The sequence below is a fragment of the Oryx dammah genome, unplaced genomic scaffold (assembly GCF_014754425.2).
Source record: "Oryx dammah isolate SB20612 unplaced genomic scaffold, SCBI_Odam_1.1 HiC_scaffold_17, whole genome shotgun sequence".
NCBI classification, from domain to species: domain Eukaryota; kingdom Metazoa; phylum Chordata; class Mammalia; order Artiodactyla; family Bovidae; genus Oryx; species Oryx dammah.
In genome coordinates this window covers 77,008,564-77,023,827 of record NW_024070201.1, presented here as the reverse complement: position 1 = coordinate 77,023,827, position 15,264 = coordinate 77,008,564, and the positions used below count along the sequence as shown (strand labels likewise).

The following is a 15,264-nucleotide window of genomic DNA, read 5'->3' as shown; positions in this document are numbered from 1 at the left end:
GGACACGGGTTTGATCTCTGACCTGGGAAGATCTAACATTCTATGGATCAGCTCGTGGGTGCTCCACAGCTATTGAGCTCATGGTGGAGTCCACACACTGCAACTGTCGAGCCCATGGGCTGCAACTACTGAGGCCCGAGCACCCTAGAGCCTGTGCTTAACAGCAGGAGAAGGACCACAATGAGAAGCCTGAGCACCACGGCTAGAGAGGAGCCTCCGCTCGCCGCACCCAGGGAAAAAGCCACTCAGCCGTGAAGTCCCAGCACAGCCAACAAGAAACGCTTGAGCAACTCAGGTTCAAGGAGATCAGCTGACTTAACCAAGGCCATTCTCACAGTGCATGAAAAAAGAACACATAGAGGGTATAGAGTTGGGCTAATTCAGGCTCTTCTCATGGTTTCTTCCATGTTCCGTTTCCATAAAGTGATGCGTAAACTTAGCATTCTAGTATCCTATGGGCTTCGAACTAATGAGTGCCGGGAGCCAGCGTGAGGAATCCTGCCCATGGCAAAGGTCATGAGGAAGGAAGCCCGACAAAATGCAAAGGCATGATCTGGCTTCAGGTGTTCCCCCTGAGTTTTCCTGAACATCTACCCCCCCAAACCAGAGTCGGCCTGATTTTACTGTACTGTGCTTTTCCACTCTTCTGACACTCTCTGGAAAAAGTTAACTTAGGGCTTCAGTCTTCTGCATTTGAAAGGAGTGTTTCAGCTCAAACCCTTCTGATGGCTCTCTAACTTGCCTTACCTGGACTTTTACAACTACGCATGTGATTGTTTACAGCCCCCTGCCCCCCTCCCCCTCACTGTGAGAGGCACCAGAAGCCTAAAACATAAAGCCTTTCAAAGAGTTAAACGTTATTAGAGTAGCGCTGGGGTAAGATTTCACTGTTGAGCCAATGCTTGTTGCTAAGTTCCCATATCTTTTATCCACAGTGCACCTGGGGGCACATTTGTTAACATAGTTAGAATGTAAGAAAAAACAAGTGTAGCCTTGAAACTGACCACATCAGACTTTTGAGCTAATTGGTTCTTTCCTTGTTGTAACTTACTGCACCTTTGCTTCGTGAAAACGTAACTTTGGTACTTTCTGAGGCTGACATAGATTGGAAATATAAAGAAAAAACACTTCAAGGGAAAATAAGTTTTCTGGTTGAGCAGCCTTTATCAAAAGAGGGTCTTAAAATGTTTCACACGCCTCCAAGGCCAGAAGATAATGTACACAACATCATTTGTGGGAAAGGTATAAAAGTCTTTTTAAAAAATAAAGTTATTGGGGCCTCACTCACCGAAGCAGCTTGGTCTCCCCGTGTCTTCTTTATTTTCTGGCTGAATTCCCATCTGGGGCATGGAGGCTCGCCATGTCTACTTACTTGCCCTGGCTTCTAAGACCCACGAGAAAGGGAGCCCAAGGCCGGGCACCCTCCACTATTCAAATGGGCGCCAGTGGCCTAACATAGATGGTGCAAACCTCTTGTCTTGAGGTTTTATTAGTTCTCCACATAAACCAACTTATTCAGCCTCTTTTCTCCACTATTTTTCCTACTACACTATTCTTTTCTAATCTAATCATATATTTCTAATTAAATAAATCTCTCCTTGCCGACTCCGTCCACCTTCGAATTCCCTGGATCCTCCGGGGCTGGACCCTGGCAAATGACCATTGGCTGTAACCTCAAAAAAAGTAAAGAAGTCTTGAGCAGGTTTAGCAACCAAGACTGACGACAGGAGTTGATGAGCTTTTGGCAAAGGGCAAATGGAAGACTGAGATGAGGTAACTGAGTGATCCTGGAGAAAGTGTAAACAAGTGGTGGGTGTGACACGTGGATGGCTTGACGGCCCATCCTATCTTTCTCTTTAATTTCCCTAAAGTGAAGAATATCATGCAAGCTGTATTATTGGGCCTCAGAGGTATAGCCTTGCTAAAGTTAAATAATAAATTTCAAAATAAAAAGTGAAGGAAAACTGCTTAGCATAAGTGTGATGTTGAACTCCAATATTCCTGGGCAAATAAAAATTTAAAGTATGTGCAGTTTCCTGAGCACTTACACATCAACCCTCTCATTCTAAGTGAGTAAGAGTTCTGAGAGATCAAGTTACAGGGGTTTCAGCCACATTGAATGAATGAAGCAACTCAGGTTCAAAGAGATCAGCTGACCTAACCAAGGCCATTCTTACAGTGCATGAAAAAAGAATACATAGAGGATATAGAGTTGGGCTAATTCAGGCTCTTCTCATGGTTTCCTTCATGTACTGTTTCCATAAAGTGTTGCTTAAACTCAGCATTCTAGTATCCTATGGGCTTCGAACTAATGACCATTGGTTGTAAGCTCAAAAAAATAGGAAGCCAAAATGCATTATTGTGTACTCCTCTTGCAATGTACAACGTTTAACCTCTTTAAGATGAAAGGATTTGTGGAGACACACAAAACACTGTTACAGTGTGAAAAAAGAAAGATTACAGTCTGCTTTGACAGGTAATACTCAATGCCCACTTCTGCCGGTCACTAGTATAGGGAAAGGCTTAAGCTTTTATTTTGCTCCTATGTAAAAGGAGATATGATGTTTAGCCTGCAGGTTTGTTAAAGACAATATGTAAGGCACAAATGCCAATAATCAGTGTGCATTTACTAGGAACTCAGTAAGACTCTGTTATAAGTTTGCATGCATTAACTCATTTAATCCTCACAGCAATTTACAACGTAGGTATTACTATTATTACCCCTATTTCACAGGTGAAGAAAAGTAACTTTCCTAGGGTCAGAGCACTTGCAGAACATGCACTTAAGCTTAAGCTGTAATCCCGAAGTGCACAGCACACGGCCTAACACGGACCAGCTGCTCATTCTTCTCAGCTTGTTTCATCTCACTCTCCTACATCACTTCACCAGGCGTGTACCCACCTGGTAAGCTCAGGTAAACTTCACTGAAGTTGGAATTACCGGATACTTATTCTGGAATTTCCTCTGCTATTGGTTATGGGAATTTGAGTTTCTAAGCTGTGGTTTTCTCACCCATATATTGATGGATTCCTATGGAGCCTTGTAATATTATAGCTTCAAATCTGATCCTTTGCTCTGGTCTCTAGTTCACTTCTGTTTCCTTAGCCACAGCATGCAACTAAAAATCGTATGCTCTCCTAGGGACTAGTTTATTTTTCCTGTGTCCCCTTTTTGAAGATGTGTTTACCAAACTTCTCTTCTCCAGTGGAATCCAGAGTCTGTACCCGGCTAATGAAAGACACGAGGATCACAGAGTTCATCTTCAGAGGTTTGAATTTCAGCCCTCAATTGCAGGTCTGCCTTTTCCTGCTCCTTCTGAGTTTCTACCTCATCAATCTAACAGGAAACTTGGGTACGATTGTTCTGATACAGATGGATCCCCGCCTTCGCGGCCCATGTACTTTTTCCTCAGTCATTTGTCTTCCGTGGACATGAGCTTCTCTTTTGTCGTGAGCCCCAAGACGCTCTCCGACTTCTTTGTGAGGAGGAAAGCTGTCTCTTTCTGGGGCTGTGCTTGGCAACAGGGGCGCTTTGGGTTCTTCGTCATAGCAGAGTGTTTTCTCTGGCGTCCGTGGCCTATAGCCGCGGTGGCGTCATCTGAAACCCACTGTTGTATTTTGTCGCCATGTCCCAGAGACTCTGAGTCCAGCTGGTGGTGGGTCCCTATGTCACCGCGTCCGTGAACCCCACGACGCACACATGATGCTTTTCGCCTTCCTTTCTGCAGCCCTGATGTCATCCACTGCTTCTTCTGTGACTTGCCCCCTCTGCTTTCCCTTGTGTGTGCTGATACCAGTCTCAACAAGTGGGTGGTTTTTGTCGTGGCTGGAGCTGCGGGAATCTACAGTGGCCTGACTGTCCTGGGCTCCTCCACTGACATCCTCATCCCCATCCTGAAGATCCACTCTGCTGGCAGGAGATGCGAAGCCTCCTCTACCAGCTCTGCATGCCGGACAGCCGTGTCTATCCTGTGTGGCCCTCTTCTCTTTATTTATGTCTGGCCTAGTGCCCGCGTCTCCCTGGGTCTCGACAAAGTGGTGTCCGTGGTTTGCACTGCAGGCATCCCCATGTTGAACCCACTTACCTATTGCTTGAGGAATAAGGAGGTCAAAGATGCCATCCATAGGGCCGTGTTGAAAAGGACGCTTTGTAGGGCATAAATTCTTATCTAGAAAGGAAATTGGAGGAGAAAGCTAAAATGTCAGACTGTGGATTCCTAAGGTTCCAGGCCTCTAGCAAGTATTTGGGGATGCAGCGGTACCCCTTTATCCATTCATCCATCCAATTATTCATTCATCTTGTCAATCAATGTGGATTCATTAAGCTTTGTATGTGATCTTTTCTGTATAATAAGCCAAAGTTATAGTTCAAATCCACAGCTCATTTAATTTGATTTCTCTCAGCCACCTCATAGTCCAATTATTTTCAGAAAAAGTTTATTATTTAGTATGAGCTACTATTTTTAATAAAAACTCTGTATATTTTCTTTTTCTGCTGAATCCTTGGAATTGGACTTTTAAAATGCCATTGTTTGCACCTTTAGCTCCCATCAATAGGAGCCGGTACAATAAATGGTGTGGGGTTTTATGTTCAACCTCATAAATGGAATGAAAGCCTTGGTTACACACACCACTTTTGGGAACGGCCTTAATGCAAGGAGTTATATGTATCTCAGAAACTAAAGATCTATTTGTGTTCAACTGTGAGAAATGGAGTGGTCCACAGAGCCTGTTTATAGTAACACAGACCCTTGGGCTTATCTCTAATGCATTTCAAGCTTGAAAGACTTTCTGATGGAATGGAGTAAAATTATATGTATGTGTGTGTGTGTGTGTGAGAAAGAGAGAGAGAGAAAATGTACAGCATTTGTATTTTTCTATCTAATTTATCTCACTAAACGTTAAACCTTCTGGGTCCATCCATGTTGTAACAAATGGCAAATTTTCATTTTTTTTTTATGGTTGAGTAAAACCACAGTGAGGTATCACCCCATGCCTGTTAGAATGGCAAATTAAAAAAGACAAGAAATAACAAGTGTTGGTGAAATGTGAAGAAAGGGAACACTTTGTGCATGTGGATAGGGATGTAAATTAAAGCAACCACTATGAAAAACAATATGGAATTTCCTCAAAAGATTAAAAATAGGACTACCATACAATCTGACAATTCCATTCCTGGGTATCTATCCTAAGAAAACAAAAACACTTATTTGAAAAGACTTATGTACCCTAATGTTCATAGAAGTGTTATTTACATAGCCTAGATATGGAAGCAACCTAATTGTTCATAAATAGATAAATGAGTAAAAAAGATGTCGTACATATATTTAGTGGATATTTTCTGGGGGTTTGGTTTGAAAATCATGATGGATAAACATAAGTGTAACATAATACCAGTAAAAATACATGGGGGTAGTGGTGCATTTTTTAAGCTTAAAATAACTGTAGGAAAAACCTGATAGATTTGACCATATATTGACATGAGTTTGAGCCAACTCCAGGAGATAGTGACGGACAGAAAGCTTGACATGCTGCAGTCCACGGGGTTCCAAAGAGTTGGACACAACTTAGTGACTGAACAACAACAATGGGAATGTTAGTAAAATCAGTTTTGTAGGACAGAATAGAATAGAATTGTTTAAAGGAATAGTTAAAGAAGAAATAAAGTTTAATAGTTCAGTTCAATTCAGTCACTCAGTCGTGTCCAGCTCTTTGTAAGTCCATGGACTGCAGTACACCACGCCTCCCTGTCCATCACCAACTCCTGGAGTTTACTCAAACTCATGTCCATTGAGTTGGTGATGACATCCAACCATCTCATCCTCTGTCGCCTCCTTACCCCCTTGCCCTCAGTTTTTCCTGGCACCAGGGTCTTTTCTAATAAGTCAGTTCTTCACATCAGGTGGCCAAAGTATTGGAGCTTCAGCTTCAGTATTAATCCTTCCAACGAATATTTGGGGTTGATTTCCTTTAGGACTGACTGGTTTGATCTCCTTGCAGTCTAAGGGACTCTCAAGAGTCTTCTCCAGCATCACAGTTCAAAAGCATCTTCAGTGCTCAGCCATGTTTATGGTCCAATTCTCACATCTGTACATGATTACTGGAAAAACCATAGCCTTGTCTATATGAACATTTGTAGGTAAAATGATGTTTCTGCCTTTTAATATGCTATCTAGGTTTGTTATAGCTTTTCTTCCAAGGAGCAAGCCTCTTTTAATTTGATGTCTGCAATCTCCATGCACAGTGATTTTACTCCCATTAATAGAACTTGAAGTTTGAAAAACACTATTCTTATTCAGATCTAGAGAAGAAGTATATTATTAATACATGTTAGTTAAGATCATATACATTAAAACAGAACTTGGGTTTATATTCTTACTTTTATACTTAATAGCTGTGTAAAGCTGGGCAAGTTACTTAATATCTCTGAGCTTCTGTAACCACATATATAGAGTGAAAATGATAATAATAGTAGTTACATAGTTAATTTTTGTGAGGTGACTGGAATAGTGTCTTGTTACATAAGGAACTCTCGTTGTGTGATGTTGTCATTTGTGTTTGTATTAGTCAAGGTCCTCCAGAGAAACAGAACCAACAGCACGTGTGTGTATAAGTAGAATGGCATTTAAGTAATGAACTCATGATATTATGGAGGCTGGCAAGTACAAATTCTATAGGCTGGAGATTTAGGAAAGAGTTGTTGTTATAATTCAAGTCCAACCATCAAGCTGAAGACACAGGAAAATCCAATGCTGGAATTTCAAATCTGAAAGGAGTCTGCCACAGGATTCTCTCTTGTTCAGGAACTATCAGAATTTTATTTTATTCAAGCCTTCAACTGATTAGATGATGCCCATCCACATGCTGGAGGGCAAGATGATTCAAAGTTCACTGATTTGCATGTTATTCCTATCCCAAAACACCTCATGGAATCATCTAGAATAATGTTTGGCCACAGATGGGCATTGTGACCCAGCCAAATTGACACATATAAGTAGTCATCATAGAGCTGAATAGATTTCATGTCATGGTAACATAAAGAAACATGTTAATTGTTCAGCACCCTGAAGACACTGGTAAATGATTGGGGTATCCAAGTGGGATATTATATTATTTTCAAATATCATACTTTAATGAAACAAATACAATTCAAAATGATAAGAAAGGTGATTTGAATTTGTATAAAAATTACAAATTTTTTTTTCCAATTTTTTGAATGGAAAACTTGAGTTTGCTTCTAACAGTTTACCTCAGCTTTTTCAGTTGAAATGACAATGAAAAATTTCTGAAGAATAATCTTTTAAATTAAAAAAATTATTATTTTTTTTAATTAGAGTATAGTTGCTTTTCCCTGTTTTGCTAGTTCCTGCTATGCAGCAAAATGAATCAGCTCTACATATGCATATTATCTCCTCTTTTTTGGATTTTCTTCCCATTTATTTCACCACAGAGCATGGAGCAGAGTTTCCTGGGCTCTGTAGCCAGGTCTCATCAGTTATCTGTTTTATTTGTGGGTGTTGTTTAGTCACTAAGTCATGTCAGATTCTTTGTGATCCCATGGACTGTAGCCCGCCAGGCTCCTCTGTTCATGGGACTTCCTCGGCAAGAATCCTGGAGTGGGTTGCCGTTTCCTTCTCCAGGGTATCTTCCCGACCCAAGCATCGAACCCAGATCTCTTGCACTGCAGGCATATTCTTTACCATCTGAGCCACCAGAGAATCCCTATCAATTTTATCCATAATAATAATTTGAAATTTAGTTTTTGCCTCATTCAAATACTTAGAGGGCCTGACATTAAATTTAAAGAAATGATGTTAAAGCTCTTCTTCATTTTCTCCTTTTGAGAAACAGTGTTGAGATTTCCTGTTACAATGCAAATGAATTTCAAATCCAGTCTCATGTTCGCATATAGCGCATTCCAAAAGCTGATGAATGTCTAAACTGTGGAATGTTCACGTGGTGTTAGACAGTCATGTTGCAGCTTTAGTTAGTTAGTTAGTTAGTTCAGTCGCTCAGTCGTGTCCGACTCTTTGCGACCCCATGAATCGCAGCACGCCAGGCCTCCTGGTCCATCACCAACTCCTGGAGTTCACTTAGATGTCAGTAAAATGAAAAGTCAGCTAAAGGTGCACATGTTTCTGATGAATGTGAAGACAGATTTGGGAGCCCAGGTGGACCTGTATTTGCCAGGAAACTTCACCAGACACAATATTCACCCCTTCCTGCCCGACTGCCTCTCCACAGACCTGCCCTGCTGCACCATGGCCCTTATCCACAATGGGGCCGTGGAGACAGTTGTTCAGGTGGCTGGATTAACCACATTAGCATACGATGGCAAAGCAGAGAACAAAGCAGAGGATGTCGGGGTTAGTCTCCCTGGGGTCCCGGGGGGCAGGCCATCAGGGCACTCTCTGCAAACTGCCTTCCGTATTACCTGAGGAGACTGCCAGCTCCCCATCTTTGTCCTGATATTTCTAGGCAGGCTTGTACTTTGTACTTTAATCAAAAAGCTGTTTTCATTCAGCACTGTCCCCCTAGTCAAATGCATGCTATAGAGCAGGTGCTTAGTAGTACTTGTGAAATGAATGTTCACAAACTAGCCAATATTTTATATTATCATATGCATCCTAATTTCAGTAGAAAATCTTTGCTCTGTCCTTGCATGGCTAAGAAGGTTACTGACAATAGCTGGAGTATTCATCATAGTCAAAAATGTGGAACCCCCCACCCCAAATATCCATTGACAAATACATGGATAATCAAAGTGGTATATCCATATAGTGAAAAATGAAAGTGAAATTTGCTCAGTCGTGTCCGATCTGTGACCCAATGGACTGTACAGTCCATGGGATTCTCCAGGCCAGAATACTGAAGTGGGTAAATTTTTCCTTCTCCAGGGGATCTTCCCAACCCAGGGGTTGAACCCAGGTCTCCCACATTGCAGATGGATTCTTTACCAGCTGAGAAACAAGGGAAGCCCAAGAACACTGGAGTGGGTAGCCTATTCCTTCTCCAGTGGATCTTCCCGACCCAGGAATAGAATTTGGGTCTCCTGCATTGCAGGCTGATATCCATATTGTGGAATATTATTCAGCTTTATAAAGGAATGGGATTCTGATACATGCTACCACATGAATGAAATTTAAAATATTCAGTTTAGTGAAAAAAGTCAGACACAAATGGACAAATATTGTATAATTCGACTTATGTGAGGTCCTTGTGCTAAGTCGCTTCAGTTCTGTCTGACTCTGTGCGACGCTATGGACTGTCACCTGCCAGGCTCCTCTGTACATGGGACCCTCCAGGCGAGAACACTGGAGCGGGTTGCCGTTTCCTTCTCCAGGGGATCTTCCCGAGCCAGTGATCAAACCCGCGCCTCTCACATCGCCTGCATTGGCAGGTGAGTTCTTTACCGTTATCGCCACCTGGGAAGCTGAGACTGAGCGACTTCCCTTTCACTTTTCACTTTCATGCATTGGAGAAGGAAATGGCAACCCACTCCAGTGTTCTTGCCTGGAGAATCCCAGGGACAGGGGGGCCTGGTGGGCTGCCGTCTATGGGGTCGCACAGAGTTGGACACGACTGAAGCGACTTAGCAGCAGCATGGAAGCTGAGTAGTCAAATTCACAGAGATGGAAAATAGAATAGTGGTCACCAGCAGGTAGGGGAGGGGACAGTATGGAGTTATTGTTTGACAGGTACAGGTTTTAGTTTCGAATGATGAAAAAATAATTCTGGAGTTCGATGGCAGTAATGGTTGTATGACGGTGTTATTTACTTAACGTCACTTGCTGTTGCTGCTGCTGCTAAGTCGCTTCGGTCGTGTCCGACTCTGTGCGACCTCATAGATGGCAGCCCACCAGGTTCCCCCATCCCTGGGATTCTCCAGGCAAGAACACTTACATTGTCAATTATGTATAATGTCAATTATACATTGAATCTTTAAAATAATTTTATATATGTTTATGTTATTTTACTATGATTTTTTAAAAAAGTTGATTGACAGGATTAGAATAAGGGTGTATGTTCTGCCTTAAAGAAGTTTCCAGGTCTCTACCTTTTCTCTAAAAAAAACAAAAACTAAAAAATGAGAACCTCAAAATTATTTTAAAATGGCTTTTATGAATTTCATCCTTAAAAGTACAAGCTTTACAGATGGAATGATCAACTACTAAAATAATCATTTTTCTCTGTTGAATATTTAAGCCCAATGAACTGTAGCATTATGTCCTATGTATAAAAATATATTTCAGCTATTGCTAGTCTTAAACAAGTGTTTATAAACTGCAAAGATATCATTCTCTGGCTAAATATGTAGTAAAAATAAAATGTTATAAGGTGTTTTCAAAACACGAAACAGGGGAGAAAGGCTGAAAACAAGGAAGATCAGAAATGAACCACTTAACTTAATAGCAGTTATATTTGTGTGATGAGATCATTGAAAAAAATTTTCTGTTTCTATGTTGTTTAAGCTTTTTGATAATGAGTATGTTTTTATAATGTCTACTTTAAAAGGATCCTAGAATACCCTTAAGAATGTCCACTTAATTCTTTATTGTCCTTTTCAAGGGTAGTAACTCTCCTTTTATTTATTTTTAATTGAGATTGGGATTTGAAAATAAGCCTGTTTAACATATTTATTATTCAGTATCAGTCAATAACAATGCTTTAAGCATTCTCTTGCCAATTTATAGACTTCCAATTTCTAACTTAGTATTTATTTGTATAAAAGACACATTCACCATTCTCATTTCATACTTTGCTTTACCTGGTTTTAAACTTGAGGCCCCTATGGCATGGATTTTTGCCCTTGATGAGGTACTTCTAAGGGCTTTTAGGAGATTCTGGGCTTGTGGACACCTTGGTGGGAATAAAAACAACGGGAATAGAAGATGGGACTGGGAAAGTTAAATAACTATAGTTTTTGCATAATTTTGTTTTGTAACATTGAGATGAAACTAATACTCTGGCAAATGTGGAAGAGTTTATGTGGGAAGCCTGAGAGCATACGGACTGTTGATGACATTGACAGTACAGAACCGGTGATCTTGTCCCAGTAAGATTAAGAAGATATTGGTCTGGGAAGCTTACCGGATAGGAAGTCAAAGGGGAGAGTATCAGACTGAACTTTGTCATTAATTTTTTCTTTAACCTCCAGGTACCTTGCTCCCAGAAGGGCTTCGTTTTCACAGTTATAAAATAGAATTACAACCGTTTCTGAGCAACAAAATAGGGCTTATTTACTAAAGTTAAAATACTATCATTTGTTGGCCTTTATTGTTGCTATTAATAAAAATAACCAGAAAAAATATAGTCTCTATCCTTAGGAAAGTCCCAATCGAATAAAGCATGGCTAACATATAATGACTAAAATTTATGACAGAATTGTTAATAGTCATAAGAAGGAAACACAGGGTTAGATGAAGACTCAAAGGAAGGAAGGAAAGTAGGAAGGAATATTCACGGTGTATTAGATTAGGCAGTAAATAATCATTGTGGAGGAGGTGACCTTTGAGACGGGCCTGAAGGTAGGACTTGGATGTCCAGCTGTGATGAGAGGATTAGCAGGGGAAGGGAATGACCCACGGAGAGGCCTGGTGATGTGACAAATAGGGGGTCACCTTTAGCTGAGATTATGGGAACGGTAAAGTTGAGTGGTATGGGATAGGAATAGAAAAATAGATGGAGTCATATCTAATTGATTTAGTGAGTTGGAACATTATTCTCTAGAAAGAGGCTAATTTTTATCACATTAGGGCTACCCTGTTGGAAAGGTGGCTTTGTGCAGGATGGTCAGAGTGTCTAGAGGGGGTGCGGCCAGGTAGGAGCTAGTGCAATAGCCTGGGAGAGAATAGTAGTGGTAGTTAAGCAGGAGGGAGACGTAATACTTACTGAGCACTTGCGCTTCTAGGCACCTTACGTACACTACCCCATGGGATTCCTGCCTGTGGGCCCCACTAACTCGCAGCTACACTTGAAGAAACAGAAACTCGGGGGTCTTAACTTGCTGGAGATCAAGAGCTGGTGTTCCAATCTCAAGTGTCCTCCTGCGGCACACACTCTCTTTTGTTTTTGTTTTTAATCAAGTTTTTCTTTGAGATAATTGTAGACACATGCAGCAGTGAGAAATAACACAGAGAAATCCCCTGCACTTTTTACTTCGTTTTTCTAATGTAACATCTCCTGTGCTGCTCCTCCTTTATGTATCTACCCTCTTCCAAACCCCTGACAAGCAGTGATCTTTTTCTGTCTGTATATTTATGCCTTTTCTATGTTTTCATGTAATGGAAATAACAAAATATGCAGCCTTTGAAGACTAAGACCCATGTTTTTCAACTACCAAAGAGTCTGAATTACAGCCTTTCCTATAGCTTCTGATCTTTATAAATGTAATTTGATCTACTTTTGCCAGTTTTTGCTAAATGGGAATACATTTTTCTTTTGTTTGTTTTGTAGGGCAAACAATCTAGCTTCCAGAAACCAGGAAAACAACAATAAACTTACAGTGCTAGAAAGAACTACTCTGCACCTTACGTTAATTTACAAAGGCATTGTGATTCCCCCGGGGTCAGTTCTTTGCTGCCTCACTGTATCAGGCATCAAGAGCTACATTTCAGAGTTGAACAGCAATTATCACCCAAGAAGTTTTCTTATTTAAAACTGCCTTCATTAATTAGTTCCTCTGAAACTTGTTTAGGAGTGAGGCAAATAATTTATTTCAAGGTTAGTAATCACCCATCTCTGAACACTCAATCAGTCTTAATAATGCCCAAAGCATCTCGTTAGAGAGAAGATTAGTTAAAATGTTGGGTCTTGGAGTCTGTCTCACACTGGGATGAAAAACTTGTTAGTTTTTTGCTGTAATAGCTTCTCCGAAGATTTAACTACTGATTGCTCAGGTTTGAAACTCATTCAAAGTTTTTCTGAATCCCAGAAATGTTAGAAGTGAAAACTACCTTAGCAATAATCAAGGCTGATCCTTCTGTTTGTGAGATGAGGGAACTAATAAATAAAGAATTGGTTGGCTCAAGGTCTTGGAGGTAGAACCTGGTCCTCCTGATAATTAGGGAGGTTACACCTTGTAGGGTCCCATGATATTATACAAAACAGAGGAAAGAAGCAAGGAGGGAGGAAAATAAAGCTCAAATAGCTAATCATACTGAAAGAGAATATTAAACATTTTATGATTAACTCATGACTATTCCCAAAAGACATTCTATTAAAAAAGACAATCATATTCTTGTAGAATTTTAGAAATGTGTGATAGAGAAGTAAAAGAGAATTTTTATAAAAGAAAGTCAGGGCTTCCTGGTGCTTTTTGACAGAGGCTGTAAGGGGAAGGAAATAGTCCTGAGCACTCAGGGATATAATGGTCCTTGCTCTCAATTAAATCGACTTTGCTTTCTTTTCTGGCCAGCCTTTAAAAAAAAATTGAATCTTTTCTCTGAGAGATAGTTGATTGGTATAATCTGCTGAATGGGTATAGCAAATATATACAAATATGCTTTCTATATTTTCAATACATGTAAACTTCGTATGTGTGTATTCTGTATACACACACATAAACAGACTCAGAGCAAAGATATAACAGAGCAAGCATTATACTAGCTTAGGGGGAGGTCCTGAATTGATGAAATATTTTTAAATGGGTATTACAAGGCATAACAATGCTGTTTTAAGATAAAAGTGAGAGGGTTACAATAAAAAGCCATGAGTAATTATGCAAAAGAGAAATATGGGTGGGCCCCTGCTGTTACAGCACAGGCAATAGCCAACCCCAAATGGATGAGAGACTTAAATGTGATACTTTATACTGTAAAAACTTGAAGAAAACATGGAGGGAAATTCCTGGACATTGGCAATGATTTTTTGAATGTGGCACCAAAAGCCCAGAAATCAAAAGCAAAATATATACAAGTGAACTATATCAAAATGCTTCTGCACAGCAAAGAAAACTATTGTCATAATGAAAAGACAACTTGTGTTTAGAAAAATATTTGCAAATCATAGATCTGATAAGGAGTCAATGTCTAAAACATGTAAGGATCTCAAACATCCTAGTAGAAGAAAATATCAAAGAAGTTGATTTAAGAAATGGACAAAGGACTTGAATAGGCATTTTTTTTCCAGGAAGACATACAAATGACTACTAGGTATATAAAAATATATTCCACATCACTAGTCATCAGGAGAGCGCAAATGAAAACCGTAATGAGGTCTGGACTCGTACTTGTTGGAATGACTATTGTCAAAAAGACAAATGATAACAAGTGCAGTGAAAGATGTAGAGAAAAAGGACCCTCATGCATTTTGGGGAAGGAAAATTGCCATAGGCTTTATGGAGTAGAGTTTGGAGGTTTCTCTAAAAACAGACTACCATATGATTCAGTAATTTCATTTCTGAATATGTAACCAAAGAAAATGAAATCGGTACATTGGATATTCTAAATGTCCATTGATGAATGAATGGATAAAGAAATTGTGATATATCTTTATCTACACATATAATTTTAGAATGAAGGGAATCCTGGGTTTTGCAACAACATGGGTGAATCTGGAGGATAGTGTGCTCAGTCACCAAGCACAATTGTGTCCAACTCATTGCGACCCCGTCAGCCATAGCCCACCAGGCTCCTCTCTGTCCAGGGGATTTCCCAAGGAGTGGGCTCCTCCTTCAGGGCTCTTCCCGTCCTAGAGCTTGAGCCCCCGTGTCTCCTGTTTAGCAAGCGGATTCTTTATCGCAGTTGCCACCTGGTAAGCCCCTGGAGGACGTTATCCGAAGCAAACGAGCCAGGCATAAAAAACAAACACTGCAGGATCCCACTTACATGTGAAATCTCAAAAAGGCAAATTCATAGAAATAGTGAGTAGAGCAGGGACAGGGAGGTGTGGGAAACGGAGATGTTGGTCAAAGTGTGTGAAGTTTCGGTTATGAAGGATGAATGAGTTTGAGAAACCCAAAGCGCTGCATGGCGGTCACGGTTAACGGTTATATTATATTGGAAGCTTGCTAAGAGAGTAGACCTCAGGCGACCTCCACACACACACACACACGCACGCGCACGTACACACACGCACACACGCACGCACACACACGATGATGGGAGAGGGCGGATGTGCTATTAGCGTGGATATAGTGCTCATTGCACTGTGTATGTGTGTGAAACACTGTGCTTTACTTTTTCACGCCGGCTCAGTCATGTCTGACCCAGGGCAAAAATCACCCAGTGTTCCTGGGGTCTGTGGTTTAGAGAAGAGGCAGGA

General features: G+C 40.6%; 1 pseudogene; it reads left to right on the top strand.

Annotated features, from left to right (window-relative positions):
* Positions 1 to 3,220: 3,220 nt before the first annotated feature.
* LOC120877054 lies at positions 3,221 to 4,448 on the top strand (annotated as a pseudogene).
* Positions 4,449 to 15,264: the final 10,816 nt, after the last annotated feature.